We start from the raw sequence: 26032 nt of genomic DNA on the forward strand, positions 1-26032 counted from the left end.
ATTGCTCTACGGGATTGGTGGAAAAACTCTAAAAGAAAGATTTTGCTACGCATCGGAAGTATGGACCATTACCTTCAGCATTTTCATAACAGTACCTTACAATATTCCACAGCTTCCTCACAATTAAAACTGATCTCTAAGAATCCTGCACTTGGCAAAGCTTCAGCGAATGACTTCCTCCTTTCAAAAACTGATATGACATTGCCTTGTCGATGGCTTCGGACCTCTCATTGACACTAACCACCAGACTATCTTAATTAAAAAGTTGATTAATGCATCTAAGTAAGTTAGCTCAGGCTGAATTTTGTAATAACTGACGTCCGTTGTGGGGGACAGCTTGTTTCTGAAAGTATTTTCTTTTCGTTTCCGGACTCTGTCTTCTTAAGAGTCTTTTTGTAATGTTCGCTGAAGTACCAGGTGTTAAAGATTAACCAGTGTGGCAGACAACGTCCTATATCAAATAAACTAACCTTAATATTATTGCCTGCATGTCAGCAAACGGGGTCATCCATTGGACAGCTGTCGACAACGCATACGCATTTGCACTGGGTCGGTCAGTGATTTTTGAGGTACATATCAGCCCACAGTGATAGCGGAGAATCTAGTGAAGAAGCCGTTTTTATTCTCAACAGTGCTTTCGCTCACAACAGCGTGGAACTGACAACACTATGATCAGCCAAATGTACTCCGTCGAATGGCTGCCAGCGTACTATTCTTGTGTAAACCAAATGAGGAATTCTTTCCGAAGCTTAAATCAGAACTGAAAGGCTATCTCACGAGAACACACTCTTTTCTTTCGCTCCACTCATCGATTCATTCTGCGAAGCCGCAACGTCACAGGCTCCAGGTGACCGCTCGAGAGGTAAAACGCGATCTCCGTCGGGGTCGTACGTCCACCTACACACCCATGACAGCTTCGTTGGAAGTATAGTTGGAAGGGAAATGTTCCCCCCTCAGTTAATTTTTTTTTGTCATGCTCTCGAACGATTGGAAATTTGACAGTAGGACGTGATACCAATAAAGTGGGTGCGGTAAGAGTCCTTTAAAAGCCGCAGCATTGCTTCTTTTTTTTTCTTTTTTTTTTTTGCGAGAGAAGCAGTCTCGTGGGTCACGATTTGAGACATCACTGCCAGAGCTCGCCATGCTAACTGTCGTTCGCGGTCACGTCTTCGCGCAGAGCCTCTCACACAAAGTGAAAAATTTGTAGGCAGTATGAAGAAGAGCCAGCGGTCAGAAAAAAAAAGAATATTCTCATGGCAAATTATTTTTGTGTGTGCGCAAGGCCTGGCGCTCCGGCAGGTACCCCTGCTCGTAACCGGCACCAAACAGCGGAGAGACCTTGAATTAGAGAAGGTGTTGGCTCTATATACTGTGTTCGGAGTACCACTGCGCGTACTTGGTGATACAGTGGCCCCATAGGTAGCAGTATCGAGTGCTGCCAGTCCTCTGTCACTTTAGTGTCAGTCACTGTTATACGGACACGCGCACATTTTATTGACGAAACCGGCGGCGTTCCTCAGGGACAGTGTTACGAATTGTGCACACTGTCTGGACCTGGAGAGCGCCGGTTGTATTCACCAGTGTCTACTCTATGGACCGTCGAACGCCTTTCGGAAAACCGTGTTACAAAACGGCATCGCTCCTTCCTCGTAAGTCCCGCAACCTTCGCCCACTGCCGCCCCTGCACCCCGTGATTGGCCGTGTTTGCCGAGACAGCAATTTAATGGCACCTTTGTTTCTCGCTAAACTAGTGCACGGGCAGGCAGTCTAGCTCAAAAACCCGATATAAGCCGCGCTCGTTCCCAGACGGGGCGCATTTTCCTCTCCATATAGGCGCGCGTTATCGTGTCCTCCGCGCCTCCCCGCGCGCCGCGCCGCGTTCGTGTAGGTATACGCGCTTTTCGCGTCTACGCTACGCCGAGGCATGCGACGAGGACAACCGAAAAGACCTGCAGTGCATCACTAAGCAGCAGAGGAGGCCGCGGCAGATCCTCGAGCGGGCCATGACTGAACGCAGCCGGTGTCGGGAGCACGAAGCCGCTCGGCGCAGAAGCACTTAGGGAGCGTGGCGCTGAATACGAATCGTCCCTTTTCTGATTTCGTCTCTATTTCTCGCTGCGCGCGCTGTCCCACGGCGATGTCGACAGCGGCATTTAGAAAGCGCCAGGCTGCCACTCAGGTAACCGCGTCGGCGAAGCTGGGCCGCGTCATACCCGCGCGGGCTGGCTAAAAGCTCCGAAACGTATACGAGCGCGTAAGCCGTCGTTTCTGTTCGTGACGGTTTTATAACACGCGACTTGCTTTCTTTTGTTTTCCTGCCGTGTACCGCCCTTGATACTTGGCTCGTGTCTAGAAGTCCTAGGGCAGCGCGGTGGTTTTGATGTCAGCGTTCTTTTCATTATTCTTTCAGCGCTCACCTCGCATATGTGCTTTTCTTTCGTCCTTTGTTTTATTCCTTTCGTGCTTGCATCGTTGCATGTCGAATGGTAGCAGCTTGTACCGACTGTTTTGCGGTCTTGGTTACCTAGAGTTTACGACTGGTTCCTCCTGCTCTAGTTGGCGTCCACCTTGTACCTTGCTTGAGCGGACCATTTGAGTAACTGCTTCCTTCGTTTGTCTCGAAGCTGGGCACCGAAGAAGATGCCGTCCAGATAACTAAGTTGTCGGCTGTTTCCTTCTCCCTGTTTAACGACCGGAATAGCCCGATTAGCGTAGTAGTTCTACTGTCACATAGCTCATAAGAATCAAAGCATCCCAGCGTGACTCCTTGTCTTCGTTTTTTTTTTTTTTCTTCCGGACGTGTTTCGCATAAACTCCTGCGTTTTCGGAACTTCCCTGCGACACCGTAAAGGTATTTTCTTGATACTGCATTAGAATGCCGCTGTTCCTTGTTTCGGATGCCCAAACAGGCTTAACGACCCTGTTAGAAGGAGAAAAGCAAGTACAGTGCAGTGTCGCCGCAATAAAGCTCCACGGCAGCACTTACAAAGTACGGTACTGCGAGAGCGTAGTCAAGTAAGAAAAAGAAATAAGGCATATTTATCTTTCAGGGGGTACTGAGAAATATCTTGAGTGTGTTTATCGACAGAAGCAGTGGGTGAGTAGAAAGGCACAAAATAATTTACGTACCGAAACTGAAGGGGAAGTCTTTCTTGCAATGGCATGTTATACTCGCCACAGCGGTGTCACTTGGAATGAATTTACTTAATACTTCAGCTTCCTGCATGTACGGATTTCGTCTTTTCGCGAAGAGCTGCTTTTTAAAGTAGTCAGGTCTTATCCTCCTGGCATGACCTCTCTTGGCCGCACGAACTCTCCACCTTCCGTGTAGCATCTTTGAGCGATCCCCATCACGAGGGCTGTACTGCAGACTATTGAGAGCATGGTGGCCTTATACTCTTGGCAAAGAGTAATGCCTCCTGATTATCGGCGCTTGTACGGCCCATTTACTAGCAGAACCATCGCTCAATTAGCGCCGCCTCCGAGTTAATTTACTAGCCATTCCTTTATCACTTGAGCTCGCATTTATCACTCTATAAAAGTATTCCACCGCGATTCTTTCGTATTGCGCTGCAGTGCTGTTCCTACCATTTCTTTACGTTTTTTTGATTGCATATTTACGTTGTACTTCGGAAATCAAGAATCTTATACCTTTGTAAAAACTACCGAGTAATGAACTGTAATTACATTTTTTTTTTCAAAATTATAAGTTTATTCCAAAGCTCGCTCTCTCCGTTGAGTAGAACAATTTCTCACTGTGTTTACACAAACTACGTAAAAATAGTCTTTATTTTCATCTTCCCTTACATTTTAATAAACTGAAAATTATTAACTGTGCCAAAATTTTTAAATAGGTGAAGAAATTGTCCGATCATGCGATAACACTTGACCTAGCTGGAATATTGTTCCACGCCCTATAAAGTGCTACACCAAGCAGGCAAAATTACTCTGCACCACACACGCCTGGCCTCGCCAAGGCCGGCCCGAAGTGTACTGCCGAGCTTGTCCCAACCGTGTGGATATACGCTGGACTGACGTTGGCCACCAGCGTAGAGCCGACATGAATGGACAACCTGGCCAAATACAAGCCATCAGCGGCCCATAGTGCGGCCAATAGAATTTCACAGCTTTTGGTTGACCATCCGCCAGATAAGAAAAAAAAAAATAACCACCAAGCGAAATCTGAGCAGCAGTGCCACCATTTTCATTATCTAACCCAGAAAACATGGTATGCGAAGTCATACGTGACACAGAACTTACCTCGAACGTCTGCGTACGCCGCGTACATGCACAGACCAAGTTCTCCTCATCCGCTTGCAAACCCCGTATACCTGACCCTTCCTTCAGAAACCGCGAAGCGTTTACCCGCTGACCTAAAATACTTCCATCAATTATTTTAGATCTGAGATTCTGCGTCAATGATATAAGAGACCATATTACGAAGCATATAATCTTGGGACAGGCGCTTGTAGGTTCTGAAGACAAGTTTGAGGCTGTGCGTAAAGCCTGGATTATGCAGAATTACTGAAGACTGCATGAAACTCTCGGCTAATCAGGGCTGCACCACTCTGTGCGGGTGACTGATGCTATTCGGGCAATGTTGTCAATATCAGCCTGAATTTTTTTTTGTCCTTGCAGAAAATCAAAGCAGTAGCATCAGGACGAATGTATATTATTCAAAGCAACGCGGCAATTCCTGCTGCAGTGTCAGTGGCGTCCCTTGCGGCTGAACTACTTCTTTGATCGTAAGATCAGTGGCACGCCTTTAGTAAATAGGGGGGGGGGGGGGGGAGTACGCGTTGCATGTTGACTTTACGATAGCGTAGTTCTTGATTTCGTCCTATGCAAGGTTGAACGCCTTCAGAATCTCGTGAGCCTTGACGTGTGGCTACCAGAGTTCCACTGCACCGGATAGGTCGCTGGACAAGCCAGCACGCCACGTTCCGTTATAGTCAACATGCACCATGGATTCCTGAGGCTTAGCCGCAGAGACGTCGCCAGTTTACCCACACCTCCCCATGTAGAGCCTCAAGTGTCTTCACCTGAAAGAAGAGACATACCAAATCTGATACGACATAACAGTGAAGGCACCAGACAGATACGGCTATTGAGTGTAACCGCGGATCCTCGGCTTCCTCCCTGGAGTACCATCTCCAAGCCAAAGGAAGGGAGATGTAGTGTTAGTGGCGCTGTCTGCGGCTCAAGTACTGCTTTGTTCATGAGATCAGTGGCACGCCTTTAGTAAACAGAAGGAGGAGGAGGAGGAGGGATTCACCACGAACGAAGAAGGGCTTCGAATGGAAATAAACGCTGTTTTTCTGCACTCGACCACCGGTGCGTACGCCTTGCTAATTTGATGCCTCCGGCATCCCAGACCTGTAGAGAGAGAATGTCGTCTGCACGCATTACCTCATTGTTCGCAACTGTGCCAGTGCACCCAGAGTACATTGAATCTAGTTTGTTCTAGTTATTTAGTTGTCGGAGTAACTAGATTCGTTATTCTAGTTAGTTGTTGTCGGGCTACATTAAATCTAGTTTGTTCTGTTACGTGTTGCGAAACCAGCCAGTGGCACGAGTGACCAACTGTGAGGTTTGGGCATCATGCAACCTGCAGAAAGACTATGCTGGCAAATCAGCCAGTCGATGACAATCACGAGAAACCTGAAAGCGACACGGTCATATGCCTGTCGAGCTAGCCTTGGGCCTTATCGTTTAAGCACCTCTTGCCTGCTTTAGCTGCCGAGACAATCGACTGCAACGCGCCCGCTTTCCTTCTTCTCAATATCTGCTGGATGCGCGGGCGTGCGGCCTGATATGGTTCCTCCTAAATGACAATTTTGGAGCGACAGGGATCGTCGGAAAGAAGTTAGCGCAGAGGAAGACGCGGAATGCGCTGCTCTCCATTCGATTAGAAGTATAGGGAACTTCAAGCAGTTTAGTATGGCGCAGCATGCGCAGAGTGTAGCCCTTGCTGCACGAGAACAGGTCTGGTGAAGTAGGCTGATTGAGGATAGAGCCTAAAGGGGAGGGTAGCGTTTGATATCTTGCATCTCCTTCGAAAACAGGCCATTTTGAGGAAGTTTTTGCAGGGGTATTTTCAGCTGTGTCCTCCGTCTCTACATCGGCTCGTCAAGTAGGAATAATGTTTAAGGAGGCTTTTAACTGTACTTTCCGCTGCGACAAAGGATGATTTCAATTAGTACGTTTTATTATTTTGCCGGCGGCTACAATGGGCGCCCCTCATTTCTTAATTGAGGTGCCTGTATGTCAACGCCGCCATTCACGGCGCTGCTATCGAGGCGCTGTGTCCTCTTCACAGTGCAGCATCATCACGGGCTTATAGCTTTTCCCCGGCGCTTCGGCGCTCCGCCGAGCTTTCCCACAACTATGGGTTCAAACTCTAACATCCACCTGACGGAATCCTGCCCTTTGAGGTAGTTGACGGCAACACTGATCACTTTTGTGTGGCGACATTCTCCCTGCTTCTTGGTACGGACGATCTATGTGACGTGAAACGAAGATTTCCCTATGTGCCTGAGAAAGTCTGATATTTCAGAAGACGAGCAGGCCCCATGTTCGCAGAACGACGCTGCAAGCGTACCACCAGTCAGCCTAGATGGAGCAGGTATAATCGGATGCTGACTCACGCACAAAGGGCGGCCAGAGGACGTCGTCTGGGGCGTCCGTAGCTCCCGCAGCTTCTCTCATTTCATTATTGTTCATCGCTGGCATACGATGCCGCCGGCTCCGTTCTTGCGCTTGCGACCGGCAGCGTGACACTGACGTCTTTTGTCTAACGCGCCGCAGCGCGCTCCATTTCGTGTCCTGTTTGTCATCAGGCAGGATCCCAGGTTGTCGTCACCGTGCCATCCGTGTCGCGACAGCTTCTGGTTTCGTCGCCGTCGGCGAGCAGCGTGCGACGCCGGCGTCGCGCAATTCTCACGATTGCTCGTGATCGCGCAGGCTGTCCCGTCCTTCCATAGCGCGTATACACTGAATTCTTCGGAATCTCGTGGTGCGTAGACCGTCGAGTGCGACGGTGGGACGAAAAAGAAAAGAGAACAAAGCCGCGTATTTAGCACTGATAATTTTTCCGCTATTCCCACTCCCAGAGTACGGCTCCGGTGGGCTTGCGCAGAAGTCGCATGGTCATCGTCCGCCAAACGCGCTTCTCTCTTTCTTATCCTGTCTTTCTTCATCTCATTTTCCTTTCCTTCCTTCTTCCTTTGTTTCTTTTTTTCTCTCTGTTTCCCTTTATTTCTCGACCGAACGTTTATTAGCTGCAAAGACCTCAGATTCAGTAAAGCGGAAGACTGGGCTAGTTGGTTTGCCATAATTAAGGAGAACCGCACCAGAAAAAACACTGACAGAAAGAACGGACAAGCGCTGAAGCCGTTCATTAGCGCTTGTCCCTTCTTTCTGCCAGTGTTTTTTTTTTTTTTCTGGCGCGCTGCTCCTTAATTATCCAAGCACCTGTAGAATCCGTGTCTCTGTTGTCATGGACAAGTAGAATGACCCGAGGAGATATGTAGTTTCTAATCGGAATAATACTTCCGTAATAAGCACCCGTTATAGCCAGTTCCAGCCAGCCTCGAAGGATACCATACAGTGACGTGTCTCTTTCACTCTCCTTTCTATATACATTCATGCCATTTAATCGGTACCGTCGTGCTTGTTCTACTTTTGTTATGGTTGAGTTTCTAACGTCTGGTCGGATCACTCGGTTCATTGCCCGAGGTCTCTTCGCTGTTTGTACATGCGACGAGCGCACTCTTGGGAGGCAGTTGACGCGCTATCTTCAAGAGACTCCCGCTGCCTCGAAAATGCCTCAATGCATGGCGGAGGAAAGCAGCAGCGCAAGAGCCAAACACGTTTACCTCCAACGGACGTAACAGTGCACATTTTAACCGGAAAGATGCCAAGCGAAGCTGTTCTCAACCTGCTTGGCCGCCAGGCAAGGGTAACAAACCTCTCTCACGCGTGCTGGTGTTACATCTCAAGCCCCATCTTGAGCCGGTTTACTTTAATATTTGATTCCTGCTTTTTCTTTCCCCTTCATATCTGGCGCCAGTTCAATTAAGCAAACGCGAGTGCCGCGCTTAGGTTGGTTAGGAGTTGTCTCGCACGTATTTCGGCCCTGACGCGCCCAGGACGACTCGGGACTGGCCAACGCTCGGCGCTGGGGCTGGCGCGAAGGAAGTGGGGCCGGGCCGAGCGACAAAAAGGGATCGACTCTGAAAACGGTACCGGCGAGCGTCCCCTATTGTAAGCCTGCCTGGCGTACGTGTCCGATCGTTTGATGGATGCGCCACTGTTCTGCGTCCTTGCGGCTCGCCTCTGCTTATTTTGCTGCGCGACGCTCTGAACCGTTGCAAGAAAGCACAAGAGTTGGCTGAATAACCGGCAGGAGGAAAATGAGTTGGGAACGAGCACAACATTTTTTTACATAGCAAATTTTGCTACTATTATTTCGCACTTGTGAAAATAAGATTCACGACGGGTGCCTCTTCGTGCAGAGCTGTTAGGCGCACGCCTGCGCTGCAGTGCATTCACTGGCGGGGCGAGAATATAATACGGAGCACGCTTCAGCATCCAAACTATTCTCACACGACACGTAGAAGAAATCAGGAAGATTTTTCCGTAGTGAGTGAGTGAGTGAGTGAGTGAGTGAGTGAGTGAGTGAGTGAGTGAGTGAGTGAGTGAGTGAGTGAGTGAGTGAGTGATGAGTGAGTGAGTGAGTGAGTGAGTGAGTGAGTGAGTGAGTGAGTGAGTGAGTGAGTGAGTGAGTGAGTGAGTGAGTGAGTGAGAGAGAGAGAGAGAGAGAGAGAGAGAGAGAGAGAGAGAGAGAGAGAGAGAGAGAGAGAGAGAGAGAGAGAGAGATCGGCGCATCGCGCTGCATATTATTCTGGCCGTGCCTGTGCATGCATGTACTGGTGAGCTGAGTTAAGAGCATCCCTTTCCTCTTCAAGTTGCATTTGCGGGCCCAGGTGGCGATTAGGTGCATGTTGTTTACTGTTAAGTGCATAATTCAGAAGGAAAATTGCACTATGATTAAGCGTCCGCAGAATTGCTACTTTAGGCTGTAGTCGAGTTTGGAACGGTGAGGTGGGAAGGTCCTTAACGGATTTACTCTTTGGCTTACCAATTTTGGCAGTGCAAAAGATGTAACCGCGGAGACAGCAGCAAACCAAAAGTAAAACGTCGTAGTGGAGCCTAAGGGCGCTTTAAAGCTCACGTTATTCACAGTCGTCACTTGAATTCTGTAAGCGTCTTTAGGTCATGAGAAGCTTTTACCGTTCATCCTCCGTTGAATTCTCAACGAAGCAAAGTGGCCTTGAAAACCCTCAGATGGCTTTGGCCAGACGCATCACTGGCATACGAGGGGGTACCCAAAAGAAACCGGACTTATTTTTGTTTGAACTTATTTGTTCACGTTTTAAGCACAGACCTTCAATCTCCTTCAAAGTATTCCCCACTTTCAATGATACGCTTGTCGAATCTTTCATTCCATTTTTCAAAACATAGTTTAAATTCATCTTTTGTGATGCTTGACAGTGCCTCCGTCGTTTTTTTCTTCACCTCAGCAACATCAGCGAAACGCTTTCCATTCACCTATTTTTTCATTATAGGAAACAAAGAAAGTAGCACGGGGCAAGGTCGGGAGAGTATGAGGGTTGAGGAATAGGGGTCATGCCATTTTTTGTCCAAAATTGTCGTTGAGACAGGGCTGTGGGAGCAGAGGCATTGCCATGATGGAAAAACCAGTCACCCGACCGCCACAAATCTGGCCGCTTCCACCGAACACTGTTGCCCAATCTTTTCAAAACATCCAAGTAGAAAGCCTGGCTAACTGTATGACCCTGCGGAACAAATCCTCAATGGACGACTCCTCTCACGTCGAAAAAACAAATCAGCATTGTTTTGAGGTTTGGTTTCACCTGACGAGCTTTCTTGAGGCGAGGTGAATTTGAAGTTTTCCATTGGCATGATTGTTGCTTTGATTCAGGATTCGATTCAGGAATGCTTTAGTTGTCCCCATAGCATCGTCCCTGTACGTCTTTCTTAATATTTCAAGAGTTTTCATTCAACTTTTTCCTAGCAAAAATCAGAATTTCACCGGCGCACGCTGTTCACGAAAATCAGCCATTGCAAAAACGACATTCACACAAAACAGTCGTCACTCTAAAACTCTGCCTAAACTAGTCTGACCTCCCTCAACGACGGCACTCGGTTTACTGACTCTGGAATGTTCGTTCTATGCGCTCCTAGTGGCAAAACGCGGTACCACAGAAGCTTTGCCGACCAAAAAATTTAGTCCGGTTTCTTTTGGGTACCCCCTCGTAGTTCGGCGCTAGTCATGATTGCTGCAGTATACTCGATATTTCTATTATTGCGTGTGTCACATCAACTCGCGATATCATGCTGCCTTCATGTAAACAAGAGAGAGTTTGAAGAACTGCGTGTTATACTCATATTTTGGTGTCAAAATGACCTGCTATTATGACCGTGGTGGCCGTTGAGGAATCATGTAGTACAGTCAGCCGCGATTTGAAGGCGACCACTTCAGGTTTAACCTACACGGATTACAGTGCTCTAACACTGTTTAATCTCTAAAAAGGTCGAACGAAATACGCAAGCTCAGCTAGCCCCTTATTCCATCCATCCATCCTTCTACGTCACTCTTATGGGAGAGTGACGTTCACGTGAATCAGGAAAAGTTACAGTTCTGGCTACATACTCTGCCGCTGCAGCGTGAAGCGCCGCTTTCACCAGCTTTCTAGTTTAAGAGCTTGTTCGCAAAGCAGTTGTAGCTCATTTGTAGTCCTTCCTAAAGCCTTCGGTTAATGTCAAACGTCCTCTGAACTGAGCTAAGGCCCGCAGGATGTCTGGTGGGAATATCTGGATGGACCAAGCAGCTGCTGACAGCAGAGACATTGCTCCTCAGAACGCGGAGTCATTTCCCGCGCAGCTGGCGCCGGACATTTCGCGTCGTATACACGCGGATAAATGACCCGGCCGGGAGGAGGAGGCGGGCAAGAAATGGTCCTCGCTGATGATCGAATAAGCGCCGCAATCGGCGGCGTGACGCTCGCAGCTCCAGCGCTGCCCAGTTCGCCACGGCCGCCCGCAGCAGCGGCAGCGTCGGAGGCGGAGAACGAGGCCTTGGGGATCGGCTTTTCCTCGGCTCGGCCAAGGCCCCGCGTGCTAGGCTACGTATCGGGCGTGCTTACTGGGCGCGGAGGAGCGCGGGCGTGCGTTACGGCAACATGCGCGGCGCGTTCCAGCGGAAGCCGCTTCTTTGGGGCTGCGAGCGCTGGGCTCGCGCGGACGTTCCGGCGCTGCTCTTCAAATTGCTGCTGTTCACTTCGCGCTCGGATTTTGCCTTCCGCGTGTCGCTTTCGTTCGTCCTCTTTTTCGCCTTTATTCACACTTGGCTATAATATCATGTGGCAGCTTCGTAAAGGAATGACTAAATGAATGCAGTCTCGTAGCCAAGAATGCGGAGATCATGGGAGAGGCAGTACTTCTCGAGGCTCTTTTCGGGTAATATCAGCGTTACAAACGTCCCAAGTTGTTTTGCACGTGCTTCGCATGACGCTCTGTGTGGACACGTATGCGAAAGGCACGTTGACAGATGTTCGTGTTTGATATTTTCGTATCAAAATAGCGTGGACACAGTATAGACATATACCAAGTGTTCCAGGTAAGACAGTGACTAATTTTTAAAAATAGGGTTTTTGAGGTGAACAGAAGCTTTATGTGGCATTGTAATACCAGTGTTGGCGGGCATAAAAAACAGACTAATAATGTTAACCAGTAAATTCAACAACTAAATTGTAATAGTCTTTTCAACTGTTACCGATAGGCGCGTCTGACTGCAGTTAGTTACTTGTAGCCAGTAATAGCCATATCAGTTTTTTAGAAGTTCGAAAACGCGACTTGCCCTCGCCGCTGTGGCAAAACAAATTTTAGCCATTTCTCGCGCCATTCGAAAAGCGCGCCAGCGGGGAGCGAAAAGCGACGTTCATCAAATCGCGACACTCGGGTTCCATGTTCTTCGGCAAAAGAAAGCTTACTTCTTAGGATGAAAGGATTTGAGGGCTGTGTCGCACAATATCTCTTCTTTCGAACGCACGGTTCAGTGGATATAAGAGCTGAAAGGAGTTTATTTTGTTTTCTAACAGAAAAAAAAGGGGGTAGCTCCTTTGAAGTGCTTGTGAGTTTTGCGTTTCTCTCGGTGAAAACGCGATTCTCTACAGGTGGCCGGTACGACGATTGTGTCCGGTGACTGCCGATTTCATACATATTCACAGAGCCGTTACAAAAGAGCCTCGTTGTTCGTCTGATGGTCATGTATAATCAACGTCAAATGAAACGCTAGCAGGAGAGCAGAAACGACAACAGCAAGAAGTGAAGATTTTAATTGAGGGAGACTAGATACAAGCGCACTTTTTTTTTTTTACTTCAGTGGTGCAAAGACGGCTGCGTGGAAGTGTTAATGGACCCCGACTGTGTTTTCTCTCTAGTAGCTAGTATTAATGTGTTCTTGCGTTCGCATCTCAGTTTTTCTATATTCATTTGACGCTGATGGCACGTGGTAGGGTGCGTTCTTTAATTGATAGTGACGAACGCTGAAGCTCTGAAAAGTGCGCCTCTCGCTCAAGCTGATTGTAACAAGTGTACCGCATGACGACTTGTGTGAGTATCGACACACGTGTATCTGTTCAGCCGAGGAACGATATGGCCAACGGGAATGAATCCCCATACAGCCGGCGAATCAAGATTTCTGTGCCGCGAAGCAACAAAAACAAGGTTCTCAAACACGCAATCGTTGGAAATCAGCACGCTCGAAGTGCTTCTAAAAGACCTGGCGACATCTTATCAGCTTTCTTGGCGCGAAAAAGCAGATATCCGACACCTAAACGACACCTTGCCGTCGTCTTCTTCCTTCTCTTGGGTTAAAAAAAATTGCGCAATAAATGAGAAAGACAGTAAAATGCGCTTCCCGTCCTTCTCACGTGTGAACGTCTTTATATTGGGGAAATTTTTAATGCGGAAGTATTTTTTGTATCATGAGTGGCGTGGACAGGACCTGTCGGCAGTGCGTTTTGGCAGAGTGTGTCATCAGCGTGTCCGCACAAAAATGTCCATTCCAAAAAAGGAAATTCGCCAGCATTGCGGTTCGTATCCCGGCCTTCTAGCTGACAGGCGGGCACGCAACGCATGCGTAATGGATACGCCACGAAGGGTTGGTTGAAGCGTGTTAGAAGGGCATGTAGTGAACGCGTTGTGGTGTGTACGACGGTGAAGTGTGTTGGGTATGCGTTTTTATGTTAGACAACGATGTCTTGCAAAAAAAAAAAATCAGCTGCCGTCATTCAAGGGTCACGTGATAAGTGTCACGTGACAACTATGAATTGCAAAAAAGATGCGGACGTGATCCATGGGTCAGGTGATTAGTGGCACGTGACAACGATGACTTGAAAATATAAGTTGCTGACGCATTTCTCTAATGCAACAGATGCAGTGCTCTACAGTTTTTTTACCCGAGAGAAGGAAGCAGCAGCCAGCACAGCAAAAAATTTTACTCTGGTACCTTCTTCTTGTTCGTCTAGGAGACATATATACGCGATGAAATGCCGAGGACAGTTTTCCCAGAGGAAATGAGATGAGGTAAGCTAGCTTCAACGGCGGAGCAATTAGCCAGCTGCGCGCACCCACCTGTTACGTGGGAAAACGACCCAAATTCTGGAGAATACAATTTCACGGTTGAAAAAGAGCGTTCCGTTGACATGGGCGTCGTGACAGGCGACACAATAACCCAACAGTCGAGACACTGTCATTGCGTCGCCGGCGCAGCGACTCGCGAGTATACGAGCTGTGCGCGCGACACAAGTGTGCGCGGATAATAAGAGCGGCGGGAGATTTGGGTCGCGCCGCCCGCCGCGATCCCGAGTGCTTTTCGACGCAGCCATACGCGCCAGCCACGCGGAATGCGGTGTCTCTCGCGGTCGACCAGCCAGCCAGCGCGAAGGAAAGCGCGCGCGACGCGTGCTCTTGGTCGGCCTTCGGTGTTTGCGCGCGCGGGTCGCGACCCCATATCTGCGAGAGGGGTTCCTTACCGTTCCACGATAGTCCGCTCGAGTGTCATGGCCGACATCTTTCTTCCTCTGTGTGCATGTCTGTCCGGGCGTAAGCGTTTGTTTGTGAGGGGATAGGGGCGAGGAGATATCTGTTCGACGGCTGAGAGCGCGCGTGGCTTATCGCCAGCTTTCGTATCTAGTCCCGTTCGTCCGTCTCCGCCCTCCTTACGACTGTTGGGCGCGCTCCTTTCAGCAGCCCCGCGTATTTGTCCTTTCCTGAGGAAAGCGGGGTGTACCAGCAAGCGCGACCAAGTGGCGCGTGCTTTATCTCCTTTCTTATCTAATATCTTACCTTCTATATATCTGCCCTCCTTGTGCCAAGAAAGGCGGAGTCTGTCGCGTGTGGTCTCCTCTGGCAACGGTTGCTCGCTCGGCGCACTTCGTCGTGTGAAGGTGTATGACTGTTAGAAACTGAGAGCGAGTTGCAGCCAAATTCCGTAGCTTGCTGAGGAACGCAGTGAAGGATTAAGAAGCTAGTTCGGAAAAATCAATGAAAGAAGAGAATCACTGCCCAGCCTAAACTTGAGGGTCTGCGTGCGTTTCGCTTGTGAAAGTAGCGTGTTTACTCAAATGCGTTAAGATGTTTGCGTTTCCGCTGCAGCCGCAGCTTTGTTCGTGACCTTGTAGTTCTATGTAGCGAGAACCTTTTCGCAAAAACTACGTTTTTCTTTTCTTTACTCTGGTCCGCCCCAGAGTTCTTTTCGCAAGTTCCGGTCCCATCCGTTTCAGGTTTTCGTTTCTTGTGGAGTGTGCGCTCGAACTACCACCGCACTTTTCCTCGTGGCGGCAGGTCCGGCAAACTTTGCGTAATACACGTAGGCGTTGTTGCTGGAGAAAAAGCGTCCCGCGAATAGCATTGCGTGACATCACTAGAAAATCCGGCAGGCCGTTGAAGAAACGCAAGCCGTTCGCTGCGCCGATGCCTGGATCTGTGGTTGCCGACGTCCACGCTTGGAACGTTGCAATCCGCGAATACTGATAGTATCGCATCGCCTCCAGGAAACGCGTCATGCAAGATAAAGCACATTGCTCGCAAACAACTAGTCTTCTCTTCCGTCATTGCTCGCAACACCGAATTCCTTAGCAATGAGTGAAAAAATTACTGCCTAAATTAGCCTACGGCTTAGTTAAAACATTCAGCGAGAGCCGTCGTGTCCCTCCATTTCCTTCTCCTTGCTCTTCCCTTCTTTATCTCTTTTTCTTCTTCTTTCTCTTGGCTTGGCTTGCCTTGGCTTGCGGATTTCTACGTCAACTACAACACCTGGTCTTCAGTTACACGAGGACTCAGGGTGGGCTCGCATGAACGGCTCTGGCCGTAAAAAACGTGCACCCGTAGCCCGCAGCTTAGTACCAGATTATTGGGGTTTAAAGTCCCAAAGCGACTCAGGCTATGAGGGACTCATAGCTTAGTACAACTGATACAGTAGAGGAAGCGCCCTGGAAGTTTCAGTATATCCCAATTAATTCCCATAATGTGAGAAAATAAGTGAAGCTTAATTAGGTCATTTTTTACGTGTAACTAAGACACTTCATTATTTTTGGGTTCCGATTAAAATGGAGCTGTAGCCAAAGACCTTCCATGCGGAGCTATGCTATATTATATTGTTATTGAGGTACATCATCATATAAAAGTGTTCAATTATATCGAAGCACCATAATTATAAAACATAATTAGGAGACATTATTGTTCAGAAAATTTTGTATTGTCGACTCAGCTACAAAAAATAGCATAGCTCCATAGTTCAGTTATTGTTGAAGTCAACGGCACAAGAATAATTGAAATTGCGCCTTAAAAACATGACAAAAATTTCCGTAAGGCTGGTCATGTTGGCAAAAATTGCGAAGTTGAGGAAATCGCATTCTTAAGCGCGCGCGGATTGCGAAACGGAGGGTTGCGTACGTTCCATGAGAAATTCGCAATAGTGAGCAATACCAGGGTGTAGAGAAGAGCGACGACTTTCGAACAAGACCAAGATGGTGGCCATCGTGTCGCGGTAGCGGAAAGCGACGGGCGCGAAGTTCTGCGCCATTTTGCTCCGAACTCGCCTTCTCGGCGCTTTCGAGGGGTCAAAAATATCATTTTTTTTAGTAGTTTAAGGTCGAATGAGACCCTTAAACTTTGAAGGTAGCAAAGTACAGTATATGGAATCTGAATATGCCATTTTTGAAGAATCAACATTTTCGCATTTTTTACCATTTAAAGACCTGCGGCTTCCACTGAGCGAGATCATATTTCCTTTTAGAGCGCAGTTCTTAAGCGTCCTTTCGGGGGTTGAGCCGCGTCGCCGCCGTCTGTGTAACCGAGCCAAACTATAAATTAACATTCCCGCGACTGGGAATCGAACCCGCAGCGCCGCGAACAGATGAGCTTCGCTGGCCACTGCACGAGAGCACTGGGCTATCTTTTTTTCTTTCATGGTATTTTTTAGGAAGCGCGATCGGCTGCGGCGATAGCCTATTATATATATATATATATATATATATATATATATATATATATATATATATCTTTTAATATTTTCTGTTCTGGGCTATCGCCGCAGCCGATCGCACACACTCTCGCGCTGTGCATTGCAGCAAGACTGAGCTTACAGAGCCTGAGACACCGACAGCGCTGCACTCAAATTTCTCGTTAGGGAGAATTATAATCGTCCTTAGGATTTTTTTTTTTTTTTTGCAATTTTAGATAGATAGTGATTCCATCTGCGGATTTTGCGGCATCTGCAATCACGTCTTCTGCCGTAGCGCTGAACGGCTTACATAGGTTGTCACTTTGGTGTACTACCATTGGGAAGGTCATGGACCGTCCGGAGCCCATCTGAGGAGTGCAGTCACAAGCGACAATAATTAATTAGCCTTTGAACGTAAGCGACCGCTGAGCCAAGATACCTGAGTGCACTAAAAATACTAAAGTCCCTATATCAGCTTGTTACTGAATTTATTAAACACAAAAGCGTCATACCGTTGCATAGTATGAAGCCATCGGTACCTTAGCGGCCCCTGGGCAATTATAGCTGCCTAAGAATGGGCAGCGCAACTTAAATTTGAAGCGCACACGCACGCATGTACGCCGTTCCATTTTCTTTCGTCCCGAGGTAGCCGGATCGGATCGCAGCCATGGCGGCAGCATGGAGGCAGTGGAGGTGGCATGCAAATGTTCCCGTGTACTGCGCGATGCCGTTGAACGTTACGGTATTTCAGGTGGTCGAAATGAGTCCGTATAGCCGTCGACTGCCCCTTATTAGCCCAGGCGCAGCTTCGAAACTCCAGAAACGTTTTTCTTCCTTAACTTTCGAGCCGCACAAATCGCCTCATTTGGCGAGCTGCGCTGCGTGTCGAGCGACGCCCGTAGCGTTGTCGCCACCCCCTAAGTGCCACGCTTACTTCACGGCCATTTAAAAGCGACGACTGCGCGGCGATACGCAATACACGTTACGCAATATCCCTAGTGTCCGATAACTTTTCCTACCTTTAATCTTTCCACGGGAATGTGTATTGTACAGGGGCTCATCTCACCGCCCATGCCCGCTCTTTCACAATCGCATAAGTGCTGCTCAGCTACCGCCAAAAATGAAGCAGTGGGATGGGTGGGATGCGGGTACGGTACATAGGTTTTGTCACTGGCCTCTCCAGATGGCCTTGTGCTCATCCCGGAAGAGATTTCGGTGCGTTTTTTTTTTGTTTTTTTTTTTAATTTCACACTTTCAGTTTAGTTAGGGATCATCATGTGGAAGGATGAGAGTGGTTGCAGATCAATGCATGCGCCACTTTCTCCTAAAATCGTAAAGGGATTCGGAGTTCACTGGAGAGTGACCCTGAGATGTGGACGAGCTTGGAACGGCTGTCTGAGTTATCTGTGTAGGTGACATGGAAGTGCGCGAAGGTACCGTGTTTGTGTCTGCCGTTTCACACTCTACTTAGCGTGCTGTGGAACAAGTCGTGCGTAATTCGGCATCCATCTGAACAACACCGCGCGATATTGATTGAGGGGAATTTGCGACATTGGTATGGAATTTCGTGCACGACATGCACTGTAGCCGTCGGCGTGCCATCCCACCATTATCGTATCGCATGACGCCAAAGAACTTGGAATTCGCGAAATGTTCGCCATTTAGAATTCGAACGTTCAACAAAGCTTTAATTTCGGCAGTGTAGTCAGCAAGTTCTATAATTAAAGTTGCGTTTATTGATGACGCTGGCTGCCATGTACTGACGCACCATCACGGGGACTCCCGCAGGCAGTGCATGAAACTATGTTTAATAATGCCCTCGCTAACTCCAAGTCTCCTTTGAGGGGAATAAAACGTGCAGCACGCACATTTGTGAACTCAAACGGGTGTCCGGCTCGGGAGAGCTTTCCTGAAGAATTAGGATTTCTGCACAATGCGGGACAGGGAATCAATCCCCTTTGTGCATTTCAACAACGAGGAAATCCAGAATTCTTGATATAGTTGTAGGCTGCTTCACACCATGCAGAAATATTCAGAATTCACTTTCGTGTCTGTTTGAAAACAGCGATGAGCTGTGCAGGACAAAGTAAGTACTATAGCTTTTTAATAGACGAATTGAGGCCGCTTGGTGTGCTGAAAGAATAAAAATTGCATTGCGCGAACTCTGAGTTTTCCTGTTGCCCTTACCGTGCTGCTACAGCTGACTGATATTAGTTAATTTCCTGCATATAAGTTATTCGCACGCAAGACGCCATTTTTGTGACAAAACATCTGATATGTTTGAGAGGAATGCTCCGCCATAAGACGTACTGGTCAAACTGCCAAAACGATGGGAGCAACGCTGTCCTGTTATCTGTGTTACCGTTAACGGGGCGCGTCACATTTCCCTGACGTTCCATTTCTGGAGGGGCAAAATTTTCGTGCTGTTGTCCGGGGAAAAAAAACGCAAAAAAAAACAGTGCAGACATGAATAGAGCATGCAGGGGAAACAGAGAGACAGGAAAATGAGCCAGGCTCATATCTGCTCGGCTTCCCTGCATGACTACAAGCACACAATACTATGCGCATAAAGGCCGGCGCCACGCTATCCGCGGGGGTATAGCGCCGCACTGTCAAGAGGAGAGAGGCTTCGACGAGAGATGGTTTGTCGCCAGGCAGAAAAAGTTTTCAGCACACCATTTTGCCCTAAAACACACTTAGAGTGAGCGAACGTGTTTGCATCGTCGAGCAATTGTTTTCGCTTTTTTTTTCCTAACCTTCCTGCGCTGTCAGTCTCGGCGAGTGATGGTGGCCTGCCTTGGGCCGTGTATCCTGAACCTCGGTCGTAAAGAAGCAACCGCCCGCCGGAGCGCCGAGCAGTGTCCCCCTTCCCCATATTCTTCCAGGTGCTACCTCCACTCCTCCTCGCCTGTTCTCAAGCATGGCTGCCCAGTTCTCCGGAGCCTGCGCCCCCTTGCGCTAGCTCTGTTTGCCCGCTTTAAGCCACGCATCCAAACTGAAGTGCGATTCCGGGATAAACGTGACTCGGGAACATTTTGTTTCCCTCACCCGCTTGATATATTATATAGGATGGAGTAAAGTATCTCTCTCTCTGTCTTACACTCACACAAAGTTCCATGAGGGAGAATATTTTTTTTTCGTCTCCCCCATCGCCAGCTTTTCTCGTCAGGCGTGAAGTCACACGCCTCTTCTCGCTTTTCTGAGAAAAGAACGCTTTGCCCTTGTGAAGTAAAATAATGTAGGCCGAAAGTATATCATCCGTCCTACTGCCCGACATTCCTTAACTTACTTTTTTTAGTCCTGAGTGTCTATGGGTATCTGTTACGTGCCTTAATTTCTCAGCTGGTTTGAAGTAATCGTATTTTGCAGTTTGCAGCGCTGTGTTGCTCTTGTGAAGGCCGACTGGATGCCACAAAGAGAAGCAGTCCCTCGGCCATTAAGAAGAGAGCGCTGCGTCGCCTATAATTTCATTTGAGTTAAAAACAGAAAGAACCGTGGGACGTCAGTCCGTGCTGAAAACAAAGAAAGAACTGAGATAAAATTAAGGAGAGGGGGTGTTCTTTTTGAATGACCCCGTCTTACAGACAGCGGGGCTAATTGATGTGTTGTAATCGTATCTTCATAGCGCACTGAGGCAAGAACACAAAAGGAAGGCAGGAGGCGTAGCGCTGTGTCTGTCTCCTACCTTCTACTTTAGTTCGCTGTCTGCACGACCTGTTATACTCTGTTTCGCCCATAGTATATATATGGCTATTTCCTATATCTCTGGTCATGGCGCAAAAAAAAAAAAAAAAATTGAGGGGACATTTCACGCGATAGTGTTAATGGGTTAATGCCCGCATGTGCAGAATTGGTCATTCTCTACTTAACATTCATAGATCCCTGGGAGTCCCCATACCTCTCTTGGCGCAGTGGTGCAACGGTTAAGCGATGCGCCACTGTCCTGCGATGTCGAGTGCTGCCACCGGTGAGGCTTGTGAGCCTCTGGTTGCTCTTCTCGAGCTGCCTCTCGGGACCAATCATTAATTTAACTTCCACCTCCCACTGTGGCCAGTTTGCTCACAATCCGGTGGGTAGGTTGTGGTGACGCCACAAAGTCACGTCACCTAGGTGGCGCGAAACAGGAGCCTTAACTCTATCGCGTTAGAAGCCTCATTTTAAACTGAGAGCCGCATCGAATGCCGATTTCATTCTTTTGGCGTGCCGGCGCACTACGACTTCGAGTCGTCGCTTCTGCCAGTACACTTGCTCCAAGTGCGTGTAAAGATTATAGCGTAGGTGGCTCACCGAGAGCTTGGTCCCAGCCGAAGGCCAACGTCTCAAATTCATGAATATGTTTCTGAGCGGCGGCCGTGGGCGACTCCTCTCTATATTCGGGCTTTGGCCTCTTATACTATGCATATGCGCAACAGCTTGCCTTACTTAGGTGAAGCAGAATGCTCGTTAACGCGCGCTGACCTTTTGCACTGGCAGCACATACCAGAGCTGTGACCAGGTGTGTAGCGTAGCACACATTTCTTTATCGATAGCATCTGGGATTCCCCCACCTTACACGATCCTTGCCATGAGCCACGCGTATTTGTGCAAGGAAAACGAAAAAGAAAGTGAGCTACATTTCGGAGCCGAGTTATTTTTTGCACGCAAGGACGGCCGCTTCCGCATTTAGCGCACATGGGCGCCGTTTCTTCGAATGCCCCAGTGGGAGCGCGTTGATCCGGCGCTGCTTGGCAAGCGTTGTTTGCTTACAAAGCTCGCGCAAGGGCGCGATCGAGAGCTTCCCGAGCAGAAGTGGGCGCTTCTGTGTGGGCCTCGGGCGCTTCTTCCCGGTCTCCTGATTGGCCCGGGAATAACCTCGCCAGAAGCCTATCGGCAGCTGGCAGTATGTGAGAGGCTTAGGTGTCGCATTTCCCGACTTGTTAACGCACGATGTAATCTGATGGGCTACACTTTGTGCGGCCAGCTCTTGGTATACGGTGGATTGTCGTTCCGTATCGGTAGGGGCTGCACTGATGGCGTCGCGTCTCCTTACTGCAGTTTTTCGAGTGAGGGTAGTAAGTTTGCGTCGTTTTCCTTTCACAGCGAAAGCTGTTAATTGGAGGAATTCCTCGAAGGAGCCATGCTTAGCTCCGTCACCCTGTTTCGCACGCCTAACACCAGGGCACTACAGCACGTGATCACTAAGGCTTACAAGTATCGAGATATATGGATAAATGATGGCAGTCACTACGTGCGAGACCAGAGGGAGGAAATTATAAAGGAAGCAAAATGAAACGCAGCTGTCGTGAAGAACCGCGGGCTCTGGGGATACAACAAATATGAAGTTATTCGGGGAATCTGGAAAGGCGCAATAATACCGGGCTTGACATTTGCAAACGCTAAGCAGAGGACAGTCGGTAGGCTTGCCTTGGGCGCACATGGAAACACTACTAATGAGCAGTTCAAGGTGATATGGGGTGGTCAACATTCGAAGCGCGTGAAGAAAAATTAAGGCGCAGTGTGAAGAATAGTTGAGGCATATGAATGAGAAGCAATGGGTGAAAAAAACTGTCAGGTACTTATACTGATCCAATATCGATGCTATACGGAGGCGAAGAACTAGATGGCTTGCTGATAAATACAAATATCAAAGGGAGGAAACCGATAGTAAGTCAACCTTGAAATAAAAAGTATGATCCTCAGTAAATGCTCACTGCCAAAAGAAAATGCTCCATAAGCAGACGTTGGAGCTCTATAGGATGGCTAAACCTAAGATTAAAAGGGAAAACTTTTTTGACAACTCCAAAGGGAGTGATTGACTTTTCGAAGCCAGGGCTGGGTGCTGGAGAGGACGGAGTGTTACCGACAAAAATTTTACACACGGCGGATGACGTTTGCTGTTGCTGCATGCAAGACAGGGAAACAATATAACATATTCTTATCCATTGTAAGACCCACCAACCCTCAGTGCACTATGCCGCCGCAGTAATCCGCGAAGCACTAGGGTTTCGGAACAGCCAGGACATGCTCAATTTTCAAAAAGTAGACACAAGTAAGAGACTACTATAGAGATTTAGTGGAGAAGGTCAAGGGAGTATTTAGAAACGTGAAGAAAGTTGGCATTTAATCCGAAGACACTGAGCACGCTAAGAATTAATGAATGGCCAGGTGACACTTGTCCCCACCCCGACGTCCGTCGGTCCGTCCGTGAAGCTGAAGTCACAGGTGCAGCACTGCTAATTTTTCGCACGCACAGATTTCCCCGAGTATCGTGGCTCCTGCGACACGAGAACCGGCTTTCCCGCAGAGCTCGGAACATAACGGCGGACCTTCGCGCAACTCTGCTCCCTGCGGGGGCATATACAAGAACACTAGTGATCACGGCTGAACGCGTGTCCCCACTCGAAGTCGACGAGGGTAGGGCGAGGAGCGGTCGGCTAGCGGAAGAGTGTTTTGAAGAGTCAACAGCGCCAAGTACTTGCGCAGGGAAGACCTCGCCGTGCGCGCTGGCGAAAGTGACGCTATCGACGTGGGTGTCGGACCGGGCGTCGCCGTCAGTTGCGAGCCGCCGCTGCGCGTGAAAGTCGAAAGCGACACCGGAAAACTTCGTTGGAGGGTTTAGTTGTGCTATAGACCGTCGACAGCCACTGCTGAGCAGCCTGGTGATCGTGCTCGGTGTGCGACGGACTGTGTTTCCAGCGAGGTTTCGTGCCCCTGCATCCCGAGTACTACATTATGATGTGGGAAATCTGTAATTTTTAAAGGCTAGCAATTCTTGGCTTATACTTTAGTGCTATGTGCAAACGAAGCACTCAGCATTTACCTTTCAGTTGTGCTTTATTGCAGTCGCGGGGTACTGTTGGCTTCATGTAAAGCAGTGCAGTTCCCTTTGTAGGCGACGATCTGAATGCTATTCGCATTCTCAACACTTTGAGACATGTGGTAGCAAAAAAAAAAAAAAAATATGCTGGCCTTTACGTGTGGCGCTCCACTCATAAACGGGTAGGACTAGCGCCACGACTTATTGTGTAGCGCGCGTAGCAAATCACGAAGAAAGATCTTGAAAGCATATACACCCGCAAACATATTCTTTCACGATTTCACAAGGAGGCCAAGAGCATAAAATGTTCTGTTAAAGAGGAAGCGGCATCACTATGTTAATCTGTTTAAGCTCATATAAAGAGTTCGTCGTCCTAGATTCTTTTTACTGAAGTGCAAGTCCACTTACGTCACCCGTAGGCTCGTCAGCTTGTTGCACTATCTCGGAAAATAAGCGATAACGGCTCTCAGGCTTGACAGAAGTAGGGCACGCAAGTTCGTGCTCCAGTTAGACCTGCCGCGTTTGTCGCAAATACGGCGTCATCTCTATTCGGTTTCCAGGGTTTGTCATCGAGAGTCATTGCGTAATGCCGCGCTTACTTTCATTCACACTATGTGCCGCTTCGCTCATAGGCCACACTTATTGCGTGTGCCTCCAGTTATAAGCCATAATCCACACATGACGCAAACCTAGCGGCTTGCGACATGGATGGCAGGAGCGCCTGCTGGCTAGAGCACTGCATGGGCCCGGACTTACCCGCAAGTCCGTGCCCAGCCCACGGTTCGAGTAGGGCAGGTTTCTTCCGGGCTCGGCTGAGTCCCAGCTTGTTTAAATCCCTTTCGCCACAATAGACAACGTGCCATTATTCTTTGCGCCAGAGGCGGATTCAAAGGTGGGGGTTAGGAGTCGGCCACGCGCCCATTCCGCCCAGTGAAGTTTTGCGCGCGCTTTCGGGACATGTGTGTCCATTTCGGGTTTCTTGTTTTTTTTTTTATTTCCCCGCCGGTTCTTTGACAGCAGAGGAGTAGAAATGTTTAACGTCGCGGTCGAGGACGCTCTAGGGCGAGGCAACTTTGTGAGTGGGGAAGACAGAATCCGGGGACTCTGCGGAAGCGGGGAAACAATCTTTTTTTTTTTTTTAATCCTAATTGCGTGTGCGTGCGTGCGGCTGGAGCAGATATGCATGCATGCAACAGCAGGGGGTGAGCAGGCTGGCTCCTGCTACACGGAAACAGTGCCGAGTAGCTACGGCGAAGCGCGCCGCCCTCGAAACTATGCGACACATGATCCTGCTGAACGAGCGCAGGAGCACGGCCGCGGCTCTCCGGCAGCGGAGTCGGCTTTCCGAGAACTTAAGGGTGTCTTCTGTCTTGTCTTTTTCTAAAGGAGAAGGAATACGCAAGAGTTGAAAGCAACGTACAGTGGGGTCGGCAAAGCTAGGAGAACCCGGATAGGTGTATTCCTGGAAGATTTGTCGCGGGGTAAGAGGGGGATCCAGAACACGAAAAATGTCTTGTTCTCGCTACCGCGACGATTTAGCGGCAGTTTTTTCGCTCTCTTTAACGCGCAGACTATGTGATGCCTCGTCCTCTCGCTCAACCCAGTGCAGGCACCCAACGATAACATGACAACCCACCTTTTGGCAGTCAACTTTCACTTTAGTTTGTGTATGATGGTTCCGTCATTAAACTCCGTTACTTTTAAATGGCGGTAGCATTTCTTTCTACAAACACAGCTCTAAACGCGACCATTTGTGCGTTAATTACTTGTAAATCAAGTGCTCAGGCTCTGACGAAAATACAATAACTTTATAATATAAATATTAGACTTTTGACCGCACAAGAAACCACAGTCACCGAAAAAAAAAAAGCGGAAACTCTGTTCTGAAAAAGCACCGAAAAAAAGTGCGCCGAATTCTTAAAAAATGAAAACCAAAAAGACCAACCCCTAGCTATGTGTTAAACTCACAGCTTGGGTTTCCCTTGAACCAACCCAGCTGACTGCTGCACTCAGTGATGAGAACAGGTCGTCGGTTCGCCCCATCTTACTGGCGTTTCTTTGGCGTTGTTCCATCTTGTTGACGTTATGGAATTTCCTTAGTAAAAGAAATGCTTTTCAGGCTCTGTTACTTTTCTGGTAGGCTGATGCGCACGCACGCACACACAGGTTATTGCGGGGTGGAACAAGGAAGACTTTTCGCTGTTAAGATAAATCGAATATATTTAAGCTTATGAACGTGTCGCAGGTGACACAAATATTGTCACGTTGTAGTGACGGCAGTCCAGCGGTCAGGAAGACACAACATTCGACAGAATTATTTTTTTTTTTCGAAAATTCTGTTATTGCACACAAGTGCAGGTTGTGCGAACGGGCATGATTCGTGCTTTTCGAATGCCTTTGAAAAAAATCTTATGGCCTTCTTTTGTTCGGCATTTCTCATGTCAAGTGGCCCGTCTACTCACAGGCGGTTGCCTGGTTTTTACATAGGGGCTTAGCCGAGAGAGAGAGAGAGAAAGGCGTGTGTAGAGGGTCAAGACAGCCCCTAAAGGTTTCATTGCTCCATTTCTCTTCTCGAACCGTCTGACCATTTTTGGCTACATCGTGCCGAGATACATACGCTTCTGAAAAGCTTGCAGGCAAAG

General features: G+C 48.5%; 1 protein-coding gene across 3 annotated transcripts in view; it reads left to right on the forward strand.

The window, feature by feature from the left end:
• Positions 1-26032, forward strand: part of LOC149352952 (breast cancer anti-estrogen resistance protein 3 homolog) — a 280152-nt gene that overhangs the window by 33133 nt on the left and 220987 nt on the right. The window lies entirely within an intron of this gene.

This window comes from Amblyomma mixtum, chromosome 3, assembly GCF_055824585.1.
Source record: "Amblyomma mixtum isolate Tamu chromosome 3, ASM5582458v1, whole genome shotgun sequence".
NCBI lineage: Eukaryota > Metazoa > Arthropoda > Arachnida > Ixodida > Ixodidae > Amblyomma > Amblyomma mixtum.